The sequence below is a fragment of the Macaca nemestrina genome, chromosome 3 (genome assembly GCF_043159975.1).
Source record: "Macaca nemestrina isolate mMacNem1 chromosome 3, mMacNem.hap1, whole genome shotgun sequence".
NCBI lineage: Eukaryota > Metazoa > Chordata > Mammalia > Primates > Cercopithecidae > Macaca > Macaca nemestrina.
Genome location: NC_092127.1, coordinates 85,440,518 through 85,456,439, shown reverse-complemented (window position 1 = coordinate 85,456,439; position 15,922 = coordinate 85,440,518). Strand labels below are relative to the sequence as shown.

At 35.4% G+C, this 15,922-nt stretch overlaps 1 pseudogene; it reads left to right on the top strand.

The window, feature by feature from the left end:
• The first annotated feature begins 13,446 nt into the window (after positions 1-13,446).
• On the top strand, positions 13,447-15,621 carry LOC105486437 (ATP-dependent RNA helicase DDX3X pseudogene; annotated as a pseudogene).
• Positions 15,622-15,922: the final 301 nt, after the last annotated feature.

Here is a 15,922-nt window from a genome sequence, read left to right as displayed (position 1 = left end):
TAGGCTAGGTTAAGCTATGATGTTTGGTAAGCTTGGTTTATTAAGTGCATTTTTGACTTACATTATTTTCAACCTACAATAGGTTTCTTGGGATGTATCCCCATTATAAATCAGGAAGCATATGTGTATACAATTTTTATTTGTTGATTAAAAACACAAATAATTTTTTTAAAAACACACAAAACAACCCAAAAACCTTGTACTTCAAATGAGGCAGGTCAGACTCTGATCCTGTTTTCATCATAAATATCTGTGTGACAGTGAAAACAACAAGAAAAACAACAACAAAAAAGAAATGCCATGCATGACCACAATAGCACAAAAGCAGAAGTGGGGTAAATGTCCATTTGTGTGTGTGTATGTGTGTGTGTATGTTTTAAAATATAAGGCTTTATTAAGGATTTAAACTGTCAATTTGAGACAGGATAGAAATTTTACCATGAAGGTCTTAGGGTGGCTTGTGCAAGGCCACAGAGCAAATAAAAACCATGTACATCATATAAAACATCTGAATGGGGCACCACAAAAGTCACAGTTCAGAGTGTTAGTGATCTGTAACTCCTGGGTGCAGAGCAGTGTACCTAAGGGCCCCAATCCCTGTCCTTTGTAGGTGTTCAAGTCAGAGAGGAGTTCAGGTTCCTTGCAGTCAGATTTCTGCCTTTGTGGTTGCATCTGCTTCAGCAATCATCTGTGACTGTCAAGTTGAAATTTTGCTCTTCCTCAGCCATCAGAAGTGCCTGGGTTTCATTACCAAATTCAGCTTTGGGGTAAATGAAATTAAGATAAGATCTCTGTGTTCTCTAGAAATACTACATTAATAAGTCAAGGATGAATATTGTAATTTTTAGGCTAACCATTAAAAGAACTGATGATAACCATATATATTATAAGTTAATGGACAATTAACTTAGTGGGTGAAATGTAATTGCAAGGGTCCTATACAGTACGTTCAATGATGACTATAACCCTGTCTTCTGAAATAGGAGCAAAACAATCATTCATTATCATTATAGTTGACTCTTGAACAATGTGGAGGTTGGGGCACCAACCCCTTGGACAGTTAAAAATTCATATATGACTTTTGACTCTCCAAAAACATAAACAGTAATAGCCTACTGTTGACCACAAGCTTTATTGGTAACATAAACAAGCAATTAACACATATTTTGTATGTTGTATGTACTGTAGTTCTATTCAGTATTTTGCTAGAATTTTTAGTGAAAAATAGCAAAAAAATTGTTTATTCTGAAAGGTTTTTTTGGTGGAGTGTTTAGGGTTTTCTGAATGTAAGATTATGTCATCTGCAAACAGGGCAATTTAACTTCTTCCTTTCCAATTTGGTCACCTTTTGTTTCTTTTTCTTGTCTCATTGCTCTAGGTAGGTCCTTCAGCATTGTGCTGAGTAGAAATGGTGAGAGTGGGAACCCTTGTTTTGTTCTCGATCTTAGAGGAAAAGCTTTTTTTTAGCTTTTCATCGAGTATGATATTAGCTGAGGGCTTGTCAAAAATGGCATTTACTATTTTGTGGCCCATTCCTTCTGTACCTAATTTATTGAGAGCTTTTTAAAATCATAAAATAATGTTGAAGTTTGTCAAATAATTTTTTCTGCATTTATCGAGATGATCATATGTTTTTTGTCTTTCATTCTGTCAATTGGTTTACCACACTTATTAATTTGTGATGTTGAACCATCCTTGCAAATCACTTAATCATGGTGTGTGATCATTTAAGTATGCCATTGAATTTGCTTTGATAATGTTTTGTTGAGGGTCTTTTGCATTTATATTCATTAGGGATTTTGACCTGTAATTTCTTTTAATGTAGCATCTTAATCTGGTTTTGATATTCAGGATACAAAATTAACATAAAAAATCAGTTGCATAGCTACACACTAACAGTGAACTATTTGAAAAGGAAATTAAGAAAATGATCTCATTTACAAACACATGAAAAAGAATAAAATACTTAAGAGTAAATTTAGTGAAGGAGCTGAAAGGTCTGTACACTGAAAGCTATAAGATATTGATACAAGAAATTTAAGAAGATACAAATAAATGGAAATATATTTAATCTTCATGAATAAGAAGAGTTAATATTATTAAAATGTCCATATTACCCAAGGTGATCTACAAATCAATGCAATTTTTATCAATATTCAAATGGCATTTTTCATAGAAATAGAAATACAATCCTTAAATCCACATGGAACCACAAAAGATTCCAAATAGCCAAAGAAATTTTATGAAAGACCAATAGTGGTCTTGCAAAGCCTGCAAAGCTGCAAGCATTACATTCCCAAATTTCAAACTACATTACTAAGCTGTAGTAATCAAAACAATGTTGTTTTGGCTTAAAAGCAGACACATAAACTAACGGAACAGAAAGGAGAGCTCAGAAATAACCCTATGCTTATATGGTCTACTAATCTTTAACAAGGGTGCCAAAAATCCACAACAAAGAAAGGAAACTCTCTTAAATAAAGGACACAGAAAAATCTGAATATCAACATACAAAAGAAAAATTGAACCTTTATCTTATAGCATATACAAAAATCAACTCAAAATGGATAAAAAATCTAAACGTAAGACCTGAAAGCAAAAAACTCCTAGAAGAAAATATGGAAAAAAGCCTTCTGGCATTGGTCTTATTAATGATTTTTTATATATAATATCCAAAATACAGATATCAAAAGCAAAAGTAAACTAGTGAGACTACATCAAAATAACAAGCTTCTGCATGACAAAGACAAAAATAAAATAACAAGGAAACTTATAGAATGGGAGAAAATATTTGCAAACCATGTATCTTATAAGCGATTAATCTCCAAAATGTATAAGGAACTCACACAACTCAAGAAAACAAACAACCTTATAAAAAATCAGCATAGGATAAATGAACAGATATTTTCCAAAGCATACAAATGGCCAACAGGTATACAAAAAGATGCTCAACATATTAATCGTCAGAAAAATTTAAATGAGAAACGCAATTAGATATCATCTTACACCTATTGGATGGCTAATATAAAAATGTCAGGAGATAACAAGTGTTGGCAAAGGTGTGCAGAAAAGGGAACCTTCATGTATTTGTGGTGGGAATGCAAATTAGTACAGCTGTTATGGAAAGCACTATGGAGGTTCCTTAAAAAATTAAAAATAGAACTACTATACGATTTAGAAATCCCACTTCTGAGTTTATATTGAAAATAAATTAAATCAGTATCTTGAAGATATATCTACACCCTCATGTTTATTACAGCCTTATGTACAATAGCTGATATATGGAAACAACCAGAGTGTTCATCATTGAATGTATGGATAAAGTAAATGTGGTATATACCATGGGATATTATTCAGCCTTAAAAAGGAAGAAAATTCTGCTATTTGTGACAACATAGATGAACCTGCAAGACATTGTGTTAAGTGAAATTAGCCAGGTACAGAAAGGCAAATTTTGAATGATTTCACTTATACGTGGAATCTATGAAATTCTAACTTGTAGAAACAAAGAGTGGCATGGTAGTTGTCTGGGGCTGGCAAGTGGGGAAAAGGGGGAGAAGTTTATCAAAGGTACAAGCTTTTCATTATAAGATAATTAAGTTTGAGGGATCTCTTGTACAACATGAGTACTGGTGGATGCATTAATTTTATTGGGACAATGCATAATATATATGTGTATGAATTCATGTTGTACTACTTCAATATATACAATCTTTATTTGTCAATTGGATATTTTAAGATAAATAAATGAGACATGGAGAAAGAAAAAAAGCTAGAGAAAAATGAAATGTTACAGAATTGGAAAGAAAGAAATGAAATGGTCACAATTTGCAGATGACTGATGCTGTTTGTGGAATACCCTAAAGAATCTATGGACATATTTTCAGAACATATGCATGAAGAAGCAAGTCATCCAGATTCAAGATCAGCATACACATATCAATTGTGTTTCTATATACCAAAGGAGATAGGATAAAATTTAAAATTCATATCATCAATATAGCATCTGAAATGGAGTATTATGAATAATTTAATTACTTCTACACAGAAAACTTATCAGTCATTATTGTGGAAAATAGGAGAAAACCTAAGTAAATGGACACATATATAGTGTTTGTGAATTAAAAACTCAATATTGTTCAGATGTCAACTTTGCGCAAATTTATTTTTACATTCAATGCAATCTCGTTCAAAGTTGATTAGATTTTCTTGTTGCAAATGCAAAGCTAATTCAAAACTTTGTAGAACTTAGAATAGTCAAGACAGTCTTTACGAGGGAAAATAAAATAGTTGGAAGAGTTTCACTAACACATTAGTACTTTACTATACAATTACAGTAATCAAGACATTGTGATAATGAAACACAGACAAACAGACCAATGTATTAAAACAGCATCCGGAAAAACACCTGCACATCTTCATACTGCCACCTGATTTAAAACAAAAATGCCACTTCAATTCAGTGGGAGAAAAGCTGGTCTTTTAAATAAATGATGTTCAAGCAATTAAATATGTGCAAAAAGTGAATCTTGATACCTATCTCGCATTATACACAGAGATTATTTTGTACAGAATGTAGATCTACATGTCAAAAGTAAAACAATGAATATTCTAAAAGAAATCCAAGGAGAATATCTTCATGGGTTTTGGGTAGGCAATTGTTTATTTAGAGGACACAGTACTAACCATAAAGGAAAAGACTGGTAAATTGTAGTACATTAAAATTGAGAACTATTGTTCATCAAAAGATATCACTCAATGTCAGAAAATTCAGGTGACATAGTAGGAAACTATACTTAAATTTAACTGATAAAGCATTCATACTTAAAATATATAGAAAATATTCTACATATCAATTAGAAGAAACAAATAATCCAATTTAAAAAATGAGCAAAAATCCTAAGTGCTCATAAAATAATAGCTCCAAATGGCTAATAAATATTTAAAAGGTGCTCAACTTTGATCATCAAATGCAATAGGTGTAATAAGTGTTTTAAAAGTGAGTAACCTTGTATAATAAGTGTTTTAAAAGGTGATCAACATTAAGGTACAATACTTGTTTTAAAAGGTGAGCATCTCTACAAGGTGCTCAGCTTTGGTCATCAGTAAAATACAAATTTAAACAAATATATAAATTTTTACATACCTGATAAGATGGCTAACATGGAAAATTACAGTATTTTTCAAATACAAAAGTAATTGAAGATGTGGAGCCACTGGAATTTCATATGGTATTAGTGGAAGTGTAAATTACTGCAACCACTTTTGAAAACTGGCAATACCTACTAAAGCTGAACATGCATATTTCCTATAACTCTATGACCTATGCATCTAAAACCTAGTATAAGACCATTTCGTGGCATCACTGCTGGTTAGCCCACATTAAAAACACCTCAATTCCCATCAACCATAGATAAAAGTATGGCATATACACATAGTGGAGTATTATATAGCATTAAACTAACATAAAAAATTTCAAATCTCACACAGAAAAGGAAGTTCAAAGCAGTTACTTTTAAATGTTACTTAAAGTCTTGAATCCAGTGTTGAATTTTATTTTTGATGATAAGTTGTTGGACTTGACATACTCTTATAACCTAAAATCATTGAGCACTTTCTATTGTCATATATTGTATGTTATACATTGGGGATAGTGTAAAGGGGAATAACTTTGGAGAAAATGCTCATTACCTATTTTTGATAAATGTTTTGTTTAAGTGTTATACACAAGTCCATGGAGAATATCATGTTTCATAATAAAGTTAATCTTCTTGTTAACAAAAGTTTATTAGATACATGTTACTGAATGTAAATGGGCTAAATGCCACAATTAAAAGGCACAGAGTAGCAAGCTGGATAAAGAACCAATACCCAATTGTATGCTGTCTTCAAAAGATCCATCTCACATGCAATGACACCCCTAGGCTTAAAATAAAGAGATGAAGGAAAATCGCCAAACAAATGGAAAACAGAAAAAAACAGGAGTCACAATCCTAATTTCAGAAAAAACAGGGTTTAAGCCAACGGAGATCAAAAAGGATAAAAAAGGGCATTACATAATGGTAACGGGTTCAACTGAACAAAAAGATCTAACTATCCTAAATATATGTGCACCCAACATAGGAGCATCCAGATTCTTAAAGCAAATTCTTAGAGACCTTCAAAGAGACTCAGACTCCCACGCAATACTAGTGAGAGACTACAACACTCCACTGACTAGACAGATCGTCAAGGCAGAAAATTAACAAAGACATTCAGGACCTTAACTCAGCACTGGATCAAATGGACCTGATAGACACCTATAGAACTCTCCACTCCAAAACAACAGAACATACATTCTTAATCCATCAATATACATTCATCACCACATGGCACATACTCTAAAACTGACCACACAACCAGACACAGAACAATCCTCAGCAAATAAAAAAGAACTACTATCATACCAACCATTCTTTTGGACCACAGTGCAATAATAGAAATCAAGACTAAGAAAACTGCTCAAAACCATACAACTACATGGAAATTAAAAACCTGCTCCTGAATGACTTTTGGATAAATAATGAAATTAAGGCAGAAATCAAGAAGTTCCTTGAAACTAATGAGAACAAAGATAAAATGTACCAGAATCTCTGGGACACAGCTAAAACAGTGGTAAGAGGGAAATTTATAGCACTAAATGCCCACACCTAAAAGTTAGAAAGATCTCAATTTAACAACTTTACATCACAAATAAAAGAACTAGAGAACCAAGAGTAAACCAATCTCAAAGCTAGCAGGAGACAAGAAATAACCAAAATCAGAGCTGAACTGAAGGAGATTGAGACACGAAAAACCATTCAAAAGATCAATAAATTCAGGAGTTGGTTTTTTGAAAAAAATAATAAAATAGGCCACTAGCTAGACTGATAAAGAAGAAAAGAGATAAAATCCAAATAAAAACAATTAGAAATGACAAAGGGGATGTTATCACTGACCCCACAGAAATACAACTAACAATCAGAGACTATTATTTTCCAATAATGTAAAATGGATAGCATTTGTATAACAGCTCAAAAGTGTAAGGCAAGTTAAATTCTGTTGCAGCTTTTTAAAATTGCTTATTAAGTTGCTTCACTGCAATTCTAAGCACCTTGACATGAGAAATGGTACTATGACTTTTGTATATTCTACACACTTGTAGTGAGCCTTAAGCCTAGTTTGAGAGATACACTTTTAAAAAGCCAGTAAGATTACAACTTAGTCAAATAAATTGTGAAGACTTTATCTCTTACATGCTTCTTATTTATAGATTTTTTTTGCTATTATTTAGCAAATAGATGACTAGAAGCTGAAAAGGAAGTTATACAATTTCTGTTCAATCTTTGATTTTAAAAAAACTATCTAGAAATTAAGTGATCTGAGTGAATTGGAGTTTATGATTCTAATTTTGCTTTTCTCTTCTGTGTTGTCTCCTGATTTTTTTGAGAAGCCAACTGAATTGTTTGATAGTAGTTTATATTATTATGTAGGTAGTATGTTCTAGGAGAGGTTTAGAAATGTAAAACTCATTATATCTAGTTTAATTCCTAATATCTCCATGAAATAGTTATTATTCCCATTAGACAAAAGAAAATTAAGATTCAGAGAGATCACATAGCTAATGGGATTTGAATAACGGCCTGTATAAATCATAAATTTATGTTTTAATAATTGCATTACTTTGTTTAATTCATTCATTTTTTCTTTTAACCATTATATATTAATTTCCCATTATGTGTCTAGCATGGCTGTAGATACTGAGATTGCAGTGGTGAATAAGCCAGTCAAGGCACTGACTCTCCCCAGTTTCTAGCCTGGTAGTGGACACAAATATCAAGTAAATGAGTAAGTAAATAAACAGAAAACAGATGGCAATAAATGTATGAAGAAGATTAAAAGGTGATATGATATAGATAAGGACATATAGCTAAGAGGAGCTCTCATTTTAACTGAGATCTGAATGATAATAATTAACTAGCCATAACAAGATAAGAAGAAGGCTCTTTTCAGGCAGAAAACACAGCTAGTGTAAAAAGCCAAAGATGAGAATCAGTTTATCCTGTTCTAGGGAAATGAGAAGTTGAATATGCTTGAAATGAGTGGGTGATGTGAAGCACAAGGCAAGATAAGTTAAGGAGGCAGGCAGAATTAAATCATTTAAGACTTTATAAGCCAGGGAAATAATTCTTCTCTTAAGTGTAATGGAAAACTGCTAGAGTTTTTAAAAATGTCTTTTATGTAAACAGTGAATTGTTCTTGGTAAAAGTAAAGGCTGAGAGTTCAGCAAGGGTGTCCTTGTAGTGATACTGATGAGAGATAACATTAGGTAAATATAGAAGGTAATGCAGATGGAGAGAAGCAGATAGTTTGGGATTATGTTTTTGAAGCAGAGTTGACAAGGCTTTCAGATTGATTAGATGTGGGTAAGAAAGAAAGATAAGAATCAAAGAGAATTTATCTGCTTAAACAGCTTATTGAATGATAGCACCATGTATTAAGATGAAGATCTGAGGAAAAGTTAGTTTTGGGGGTGTTATGACCACTTCCTATTCATCCAATTGGTGAAGGAAGAATTTTGTGCCTGAATTTGTAGGAGATGTTGAAACATACAACACCTGACACTGGACAGATGAGATCATCCAGTCACAACACACTGCATGCTGTGAAGGGCCACACTGGTGTTGCACTCGGGAGCTGAGTGAACCAGGCTGTGGGAGGCAGGCTTTGTTAGTAACGGGAGGGTCAGATGTTCCCTGGTTCCTGCAGAAGGATTGGATTGCCTTGCTTGAGTAATCGTATGGGTTGGCAGGGAGATGAAACCTGTTAGGTTGAGGACAGGGTAGAATGCAACAGCTGACAAAAGAACTAGCTGGGCAGAGAACCTTTCTTACTGAGTAAGGGTGTATCTGGCAACAGCAAGAGAACTCACAGATAGGTCTTTCAGGCCCTGTGAAGTTAAAAAATGTCAAGGTGGCCGGGCGCGGTGGCTCAAGCCTGTAATCCCAGCACTTTGGGAGGCCGAGATGGGCAGATCACGAGGTCAGGAGATCGAGACCATCCTGGCTAACACGGTGAAACCCCGTCTCTATTAAGAAATACAAAAAACTAGCCGGGCGAGGTGGCGGGCGCCTGTAGTCCCAGCTACTCGGGAGGCTGAGGCCGGAGAATGGCGTGAACCCGGGAGGCGGAGCTTGCAGTGAGCTGAGATCCGGCCACTGCACTCCAGCCTGGGCTACAGAGCGAGACTCCGTCTCAAAAAAAAAAAAAAAAAAAAAAATGTCAAGGTAGCACTTGAAATTTTAGGTCTTACCCTACATCGGGGAAATTAAGGTCGCTTTGGCCATGTTACATTTGAGATGACTGTGTAAAGACTGCATCCAAGTGGAGACATCATGTTGTATATATAAGTCTGAAACTGTGAGAGGTCAGAACTAGAGGTAAAGATTTAGGAGATAAGGACATTTAACATATGGGACTGAGTGGAAGAATGTGTAGATAGAGAAGAGAAAAGGGTTGAGCTTTAGATGCATTTCAACATTGAGAGTTGGAGCAGAGGAAAGGGAGCATCAAGGAGACTTGGAAGAGGAGCTATTGAGGTAGGAAGAAAACCAGGAAGGCAAAGTGTTATGAGCCGAGAGAAGCATTTCAAGAAGGAAGTGATTATCTCTGACAAATGCTGCTGAGTTGTCATAGAAGATAAGTAATCATCAGACTTACAACATGATAACCTTGACAAGAGAGTCTCTGTAGAGTTGTGGGAAATCGGAGGTTCTTGGTAGGTACTTATTTATAGTTAGTTGAAACTAGTGGTGTCTGCTGGTCTGTAGCCTCTAGTTACTGTTTTGTTAATCGCACTATGTAAAAAATAGTCTCCTATGTAATCAAAGGCAAACTGATAAGCATGGAATTCCGTAGAAAATTGGCCTCATCTCCCTTTTACAGGGCAATGTAAGATTTTGTGAGCTGTTTTCTATCCAATAGTGCAATTGTTTACGGTTGTAGGCAGAAGTATAACAGGCACCCCGTGGCCTGCCTTTCTGTCATGGCACACTCCATGATTGGTCACCCTGGGGCCTTGCTAACCTTTTAGTTTCACAAACAAGACAAGCTTCCACCTTAGAACACTGGCACATACTTTTCTCCCCGTCTAAAAACATAATCTCTTTCCTTCTGGATAATCTCAACCTTAGGATCACCTTAGGTTTCTTCTTAAATGTCACTTTCTCAGGAAAGTCTCCTGGTCTCATAAATTGGCTTATGCTTCTCTGCAATGCACTCATACTCTGATTTTTCCCTTTACAACTCTTCAATGCATCTTCATTCCATGTTCATGTAATTATCTGAGTACTGTCTCCTTTACTCGACTATAAATTCTATGAAGTCCTCTTCTCAGTATATTTTATTCTTCATGGTATTTCCGGTGCTTGGCACAAGCCTTAGTGTAAAGGGAGTGAACAATAAATAGTAAAAATAAAATAATAATAAATACCAGATGGTTTTTTTTTGAGGGAGGTGGCAGATAATTTATTAATTCTTTTTTATTTTTATTTTTGTTACAGATGAAAAAATTTACTTTAGAATGTTTACTATTGTTCTATTCTATTTTTCCTTTGATTTTCTCTTCTTAGTCACAAGTGGAAATGGAAGGGATTCATTCAAAGGTAGGGATAAGGACAAAATCCATTTCAATTAAAAAAATTACACTATATAGGATAAGATTATTGAAATGGAAATTATTCTGTTTAAAGTATTAGTATTGCTTAACTCACTTGCTTCTGTGCTCAAATTCACTGTTTAAAAAACCTCATCGAACATCAAACTATAATAGCTACATAAAAATATTTTATTTCAGGAAAGTTACACCAGTTTATATACAGTTTCATAGCAAAATTTTATCTACTTTTGTTACTTTTGCACTGCATATACTTTAAAAATATTAATGACTAACAAACATGGGAAGATATTTTGTTAATGGAATAATGCTTCAAAGTTCTTTTTGTCATTCCGTGGTCTTGAGTATCAGTAATTACTTACCAGCCCTAGACAATGTTCTGAGATAGGGGATTGTCTATACTCCATATACAATCTTCATTTCAACTGCGCAGCTCACTCTGAACTTGGTGTCACTCAGTTCTTGATCTTTATATCTTCACTCCCTGTACCTCAAGCCCTTTATCTCTCCACTCATACTTGACCCTTATTATTTCCCACATTTCCCTCTCTGAACTGAAGTGGTAAGTCTCAGGCATGCAGTGAGCACATTGCTTTAAAAATTGTGGTAATAAAACAAAGCTGAATATTTCATCAAAAGCCTTCCTGAAATAATAATGACTGCATTAGTATTGCTGGGTCAAAATGTTATGTACCCAATAGCTCCAATAACTTGTGTACATAGTGGAAATTAAAAAAAATTTTTTTTCGTTGCTAATAATGGTTCAGGAAATACACTGCACACCAAGTTTGATCTGATGTGTTACAGTTAGGAAAGGCTTTGATCATTTGTAATCAGGTTAGTGTTCAGTCACATGACTTTGATGGTTGACTGAGAGAACCTGAGAAGAATGCAAGGAAGACATGAGAATGTCTTCATTTGTGCAAATCTAAATTGATATTATAAAAGGTAACTGGCTCTGCCTTGCAGAAGAAATTTATCCGTTGGCATTGTCAAATCTCAAGATAATTTTATTGGTGCCTAATGATATGCCATTAGCTTTCTTAACTTTGAAAGTAATTTATCAGTTAGTGGAAAAAAATTGTGTATTGCTTAGGCTTCCTGGTTCCTGCATACTCTGTTCTCTGTGCTTGCCTTTTTTCTCCTCTTCTGAGAATTTGTATTTATTCTTTAGGATTCAGCTCAAGCATCTCTTTGTGAAAATTATTCCCCGTTTATCTCTTCTTTCCTCCCAATTCTTTGAGATAGGCAGAAGTCTTCTCCCCAACCTGCTCTCATGGCACTATATATACACACATACACACACACATATATATATGTATATATGCACACACACATATATATATTCTTTGATAATTTATTATATTGTAGTGAAATTATTTGTTCACAAATGTAACTGGAGGTTAATTTGCATTTTGATGGTTCAACAAGATAGATCATCAAGGATAGATGCAATATTAATCAAGTCTCTCAGGCATAGATTAGAATTTTTATCCAAGGAACAATATATATATATAAAAAGAAAATGACTATATAATAATACTTATTCTTTCATATGTTCTCAAATTTGTCTTTCCATGTAGGAAGACAATATACTAGTTAATCAGTATTCTGATATTTTCTCCAGTTTCTTGGGAACTTTGTAATATTACTTAACTATCTTAATTTGGAATCAATACTGGGACACCCTAAGGCTTAGAATAAGAACCAGAACTGGGGTTAATTCATCATGGTAACCAGGCTTCATACAATGTCTAAGCATTCATCTGATAAGCCTCTTCTCTGAAAACACTATGTGCTTTAAAATACTTAGAGGTGGGCCAGGTGGTGGCTCACGCTTGTAATCCCAGCATTTTGGGAGGCCAAGGCAGGTGGATCACGAGGTCAGGAGATCAAGACTATCCTGGTTAACATGGTGAAACCGCGTCTCTACTAAAAATACAAAAAAATTAGCCAGGCATGGTGGCGGGTACCTGTAGTCCCAGCTACTCAGGAGGCTGAGGCAGGAGAATGGCATGAACCTGGGAGGCAGAGCTTGCAATGAGCCGAGATTGTGCCACTGTACTCCAGCCTGGGCGACAGAGCGAGACTCCATCTCAAACAAAACAAAACAAAACAAAACAAAACAAAACAAAACAAAACACTTATAGGTAGTAGTTCATCTACTTCAAAACTACTACACAAAATGCATAACATCTACGCTTTAAAGAGTAAAACATCAGAACACGAAACAATTGTTTGTTTCCTAGGGTTGTTATGACAGTCATAGATGGATAAACATAGCATTTACTTCAAGTTCATGTGGCTGGATCTCAGAAACTACTAGTTAAAGCCATGGGTAGGCTCTAGAGTCAAACTACCTGGATGCAAAGCTTAGTTTCATGAGTAGCAAACTGTAGTTTGGGCAAGATGCTTAAAATTTCTGCTCTAATTTCTTCATTTATAAGATTGAGATAATACTCTAATTCATTAAGTTGTGTTTAATAAGCCATATATGACTTTCAAAATACTGACTAAATGCTTAAGTTGGTAACATGAGGTGTGAGGCTGATTAAAGATAATAAATTATATTTGACAAAATAAATGTTAACTTTTAACAACTCTTACTGAACTGAACATAGATTTTTTGTTTTCTTGCACATATTTTCTGTTAAAGATAGATAAAATAGAGCCACAGTTCTTTCGTGAGAGGGCCTTCGTGGTAAACAAACATATTAGCTCAGCAGTGGAAGACTCCTGGATACTCTTCAGGGATGAGTCATGTGGTGATGGAAAATGTGCTTTGGCTGGAGCAGCAGTTTTCTGGCCTAGACCTGGCCTCTTCAGATAATCAGAATGGGGGAAGTACAGCCAGCAAAGGCCACTATATCCCTCTTTGTTAAGGAATAGAGCAGCTACTAAAGGATTCTACCATAAAGACAGTTTAGGGTGGTGTTCTAGCAAAGATAAGGATGCATAGAGCAGTTTTGAATCTCCTAATGATTCAAGTGCTAATTCTAGCTTCTTCAGTGATCATGGACGCGGATCGAGGGGAAGGTTTGATAATCATGGATGGAGTGATTATGATGGCACTGACAGCCATGGTGACAGAAGTGGTTTTGGCAATTTATAACATGGTGGGAACAGTCACTGGTGTGACAAATAAGATGAAGAGGATTGGTCAAAACCACTCCCCCCAAGTGAACGTTTGGAACAGGAACTCTTTTCTGGAGGCAACACTGGGATTAATTTTGAGAAATATGGTGACATTCTAGTTGAGGCAACAGGCAGCAATTGTCCTCCACATGTTGAAAGTTTCAGTGATGTTGAGATGGGAGAAACTATCATGGGAAACATGGAGGTTACTCATTATACTCGCCTGACTCCAGTGCAAAAGCATGCTCTTACTATTATAAAAAAGAAAAGAGACTTGACGGCTTGTGCCCAAACAGAGTCTGGAAAACTGCAGCATTTCTCTTGCCCATCTTGAGTCAGATGTATTCAGATGGTCCAAAGGAGGCTTTGGGGGCCATGAAGGAAAATTAAAGGTGGGGATGCAGCAAACAATACCCAATCTTCTTGGTATTAGCACCAAGAAGAGAATTGGCAATACAGATCAATGAGAAAGCAGAAAAATTTTCATACTGATCTGGAGTTCCTCCTTGCATGATTTATAGTGGTGCCGATATTGTTCAGCAGATTTGAGTCTTAGAAGTTGGATGGCACTTGTTAGTAGCCACTCCAGGATATCTAGTGGATATGATGGAAAGAGGAAAGATTGGATTAAACTTTTGCGAATACTTCGTGTTAGAAGAAGCTGATCAGATGTTGGATATGGGGTTTGAGCCTCAGATACATAGAAAAGTTGAACAAGATACTATGCCTCCAAAGGGTGTCCACCACACTATGATGTTTAGTGCTACTTTACCTAAGGAAATACAGATGCTGGCTCATGACTTCTTTGATGAATATATTAGTATCTTCTTGGCTCTATACAGGAGTTGGCTGTACCTCTGAGAACATCACAAAGAAAGTAGTTTGGGTGGAAGAATCAGACAAGCAGTTGTTTCTGCTTGACCTCCTAAGACATCCACTTGATCCTAGGCAAGTACGCACTAACCTTAGTGTTTGTGAAGACCAAAAAGGGTTTTTATTCTTTAGAGAATATCTTATACCATGAAGGATAGTCATGTACCAGTATCTATGGACACCATTCTCAGAGGGATAGGGAAGAGGCTCTTCACCAGTTACCCTCAGGAAAAAGCCCAATGCTAGTGGCTACAGCAGTAGCAGCAAGAGGACTGGACATTTCAAATATGAAACATGTTATCAATTTTGATTTGCCAAATGATATTGAAGAATATGTATATGGCATTGGCCATACAAGACGTGTAGGAAACCTTGGCCTGGCCACCTCTTTCTTTAATGAGAGGAACATAAATATCACGAAGGATTTGTTGCATCTTCTTCTTGTTGAAACTAAACAAGAAGTGCCATCTTGGTTAGAAAACATGGTTTATGAACACCACTACCAGGGTAGTAATTGTGGACGTTCTAAGAGTAGCAGATTTAATGGAGAATTTGGTGCCAGACACTACTGACAAAATAGTGGTGCCAGCAGTTCCAGCTTCAGCAGCAGCCACACAAGCAGCAGAAGATTTGGTGGAGGTGGCTATGGAGGCTTTTGCAACACTAATAGATATGGAGGAAATTATAACTCCCAGGGGATTGACTGGTGGGTAACTGAGCCTGCTTTGTAGTAGGTCACCCTGCCAAACAAGTTAATATGGAAACCATATGTAACTTAGCCAGATGATACCTTGTATAGCTTGAAGAACTCACACTATATTACCAGCTGTGATTCTCCACTATTTTTTTTAAGGGAGCTCAAGGTTCTACAAGAAGAAATGAAAAGAACAATTAACAACCTTGTTCGGAAGGTGGTTTGAAGACTTAATTGCCATTGTTTGGATTAATTCCCCTCCTGCTTACCTCCATCCCAAATTGCAATTATAATTTTGTGACTGAGGATTATTTGTTTGTTAATGTTAACTTTAGATAATTTTTTATTTTGATGTCCTGTTGGTTCAATATATCAATTGTTTTGACAAAATTACTGAACTTGGGCTAAAGTCAAACCTTGGGACACAGGTGTGATACAACTTAACCGGAACCATCGATTCATACAAAAATACTTTAAGGATAAACCTATTTGGTAGCCTGCATTAGGACTTTTTGGTACTTGAAAAT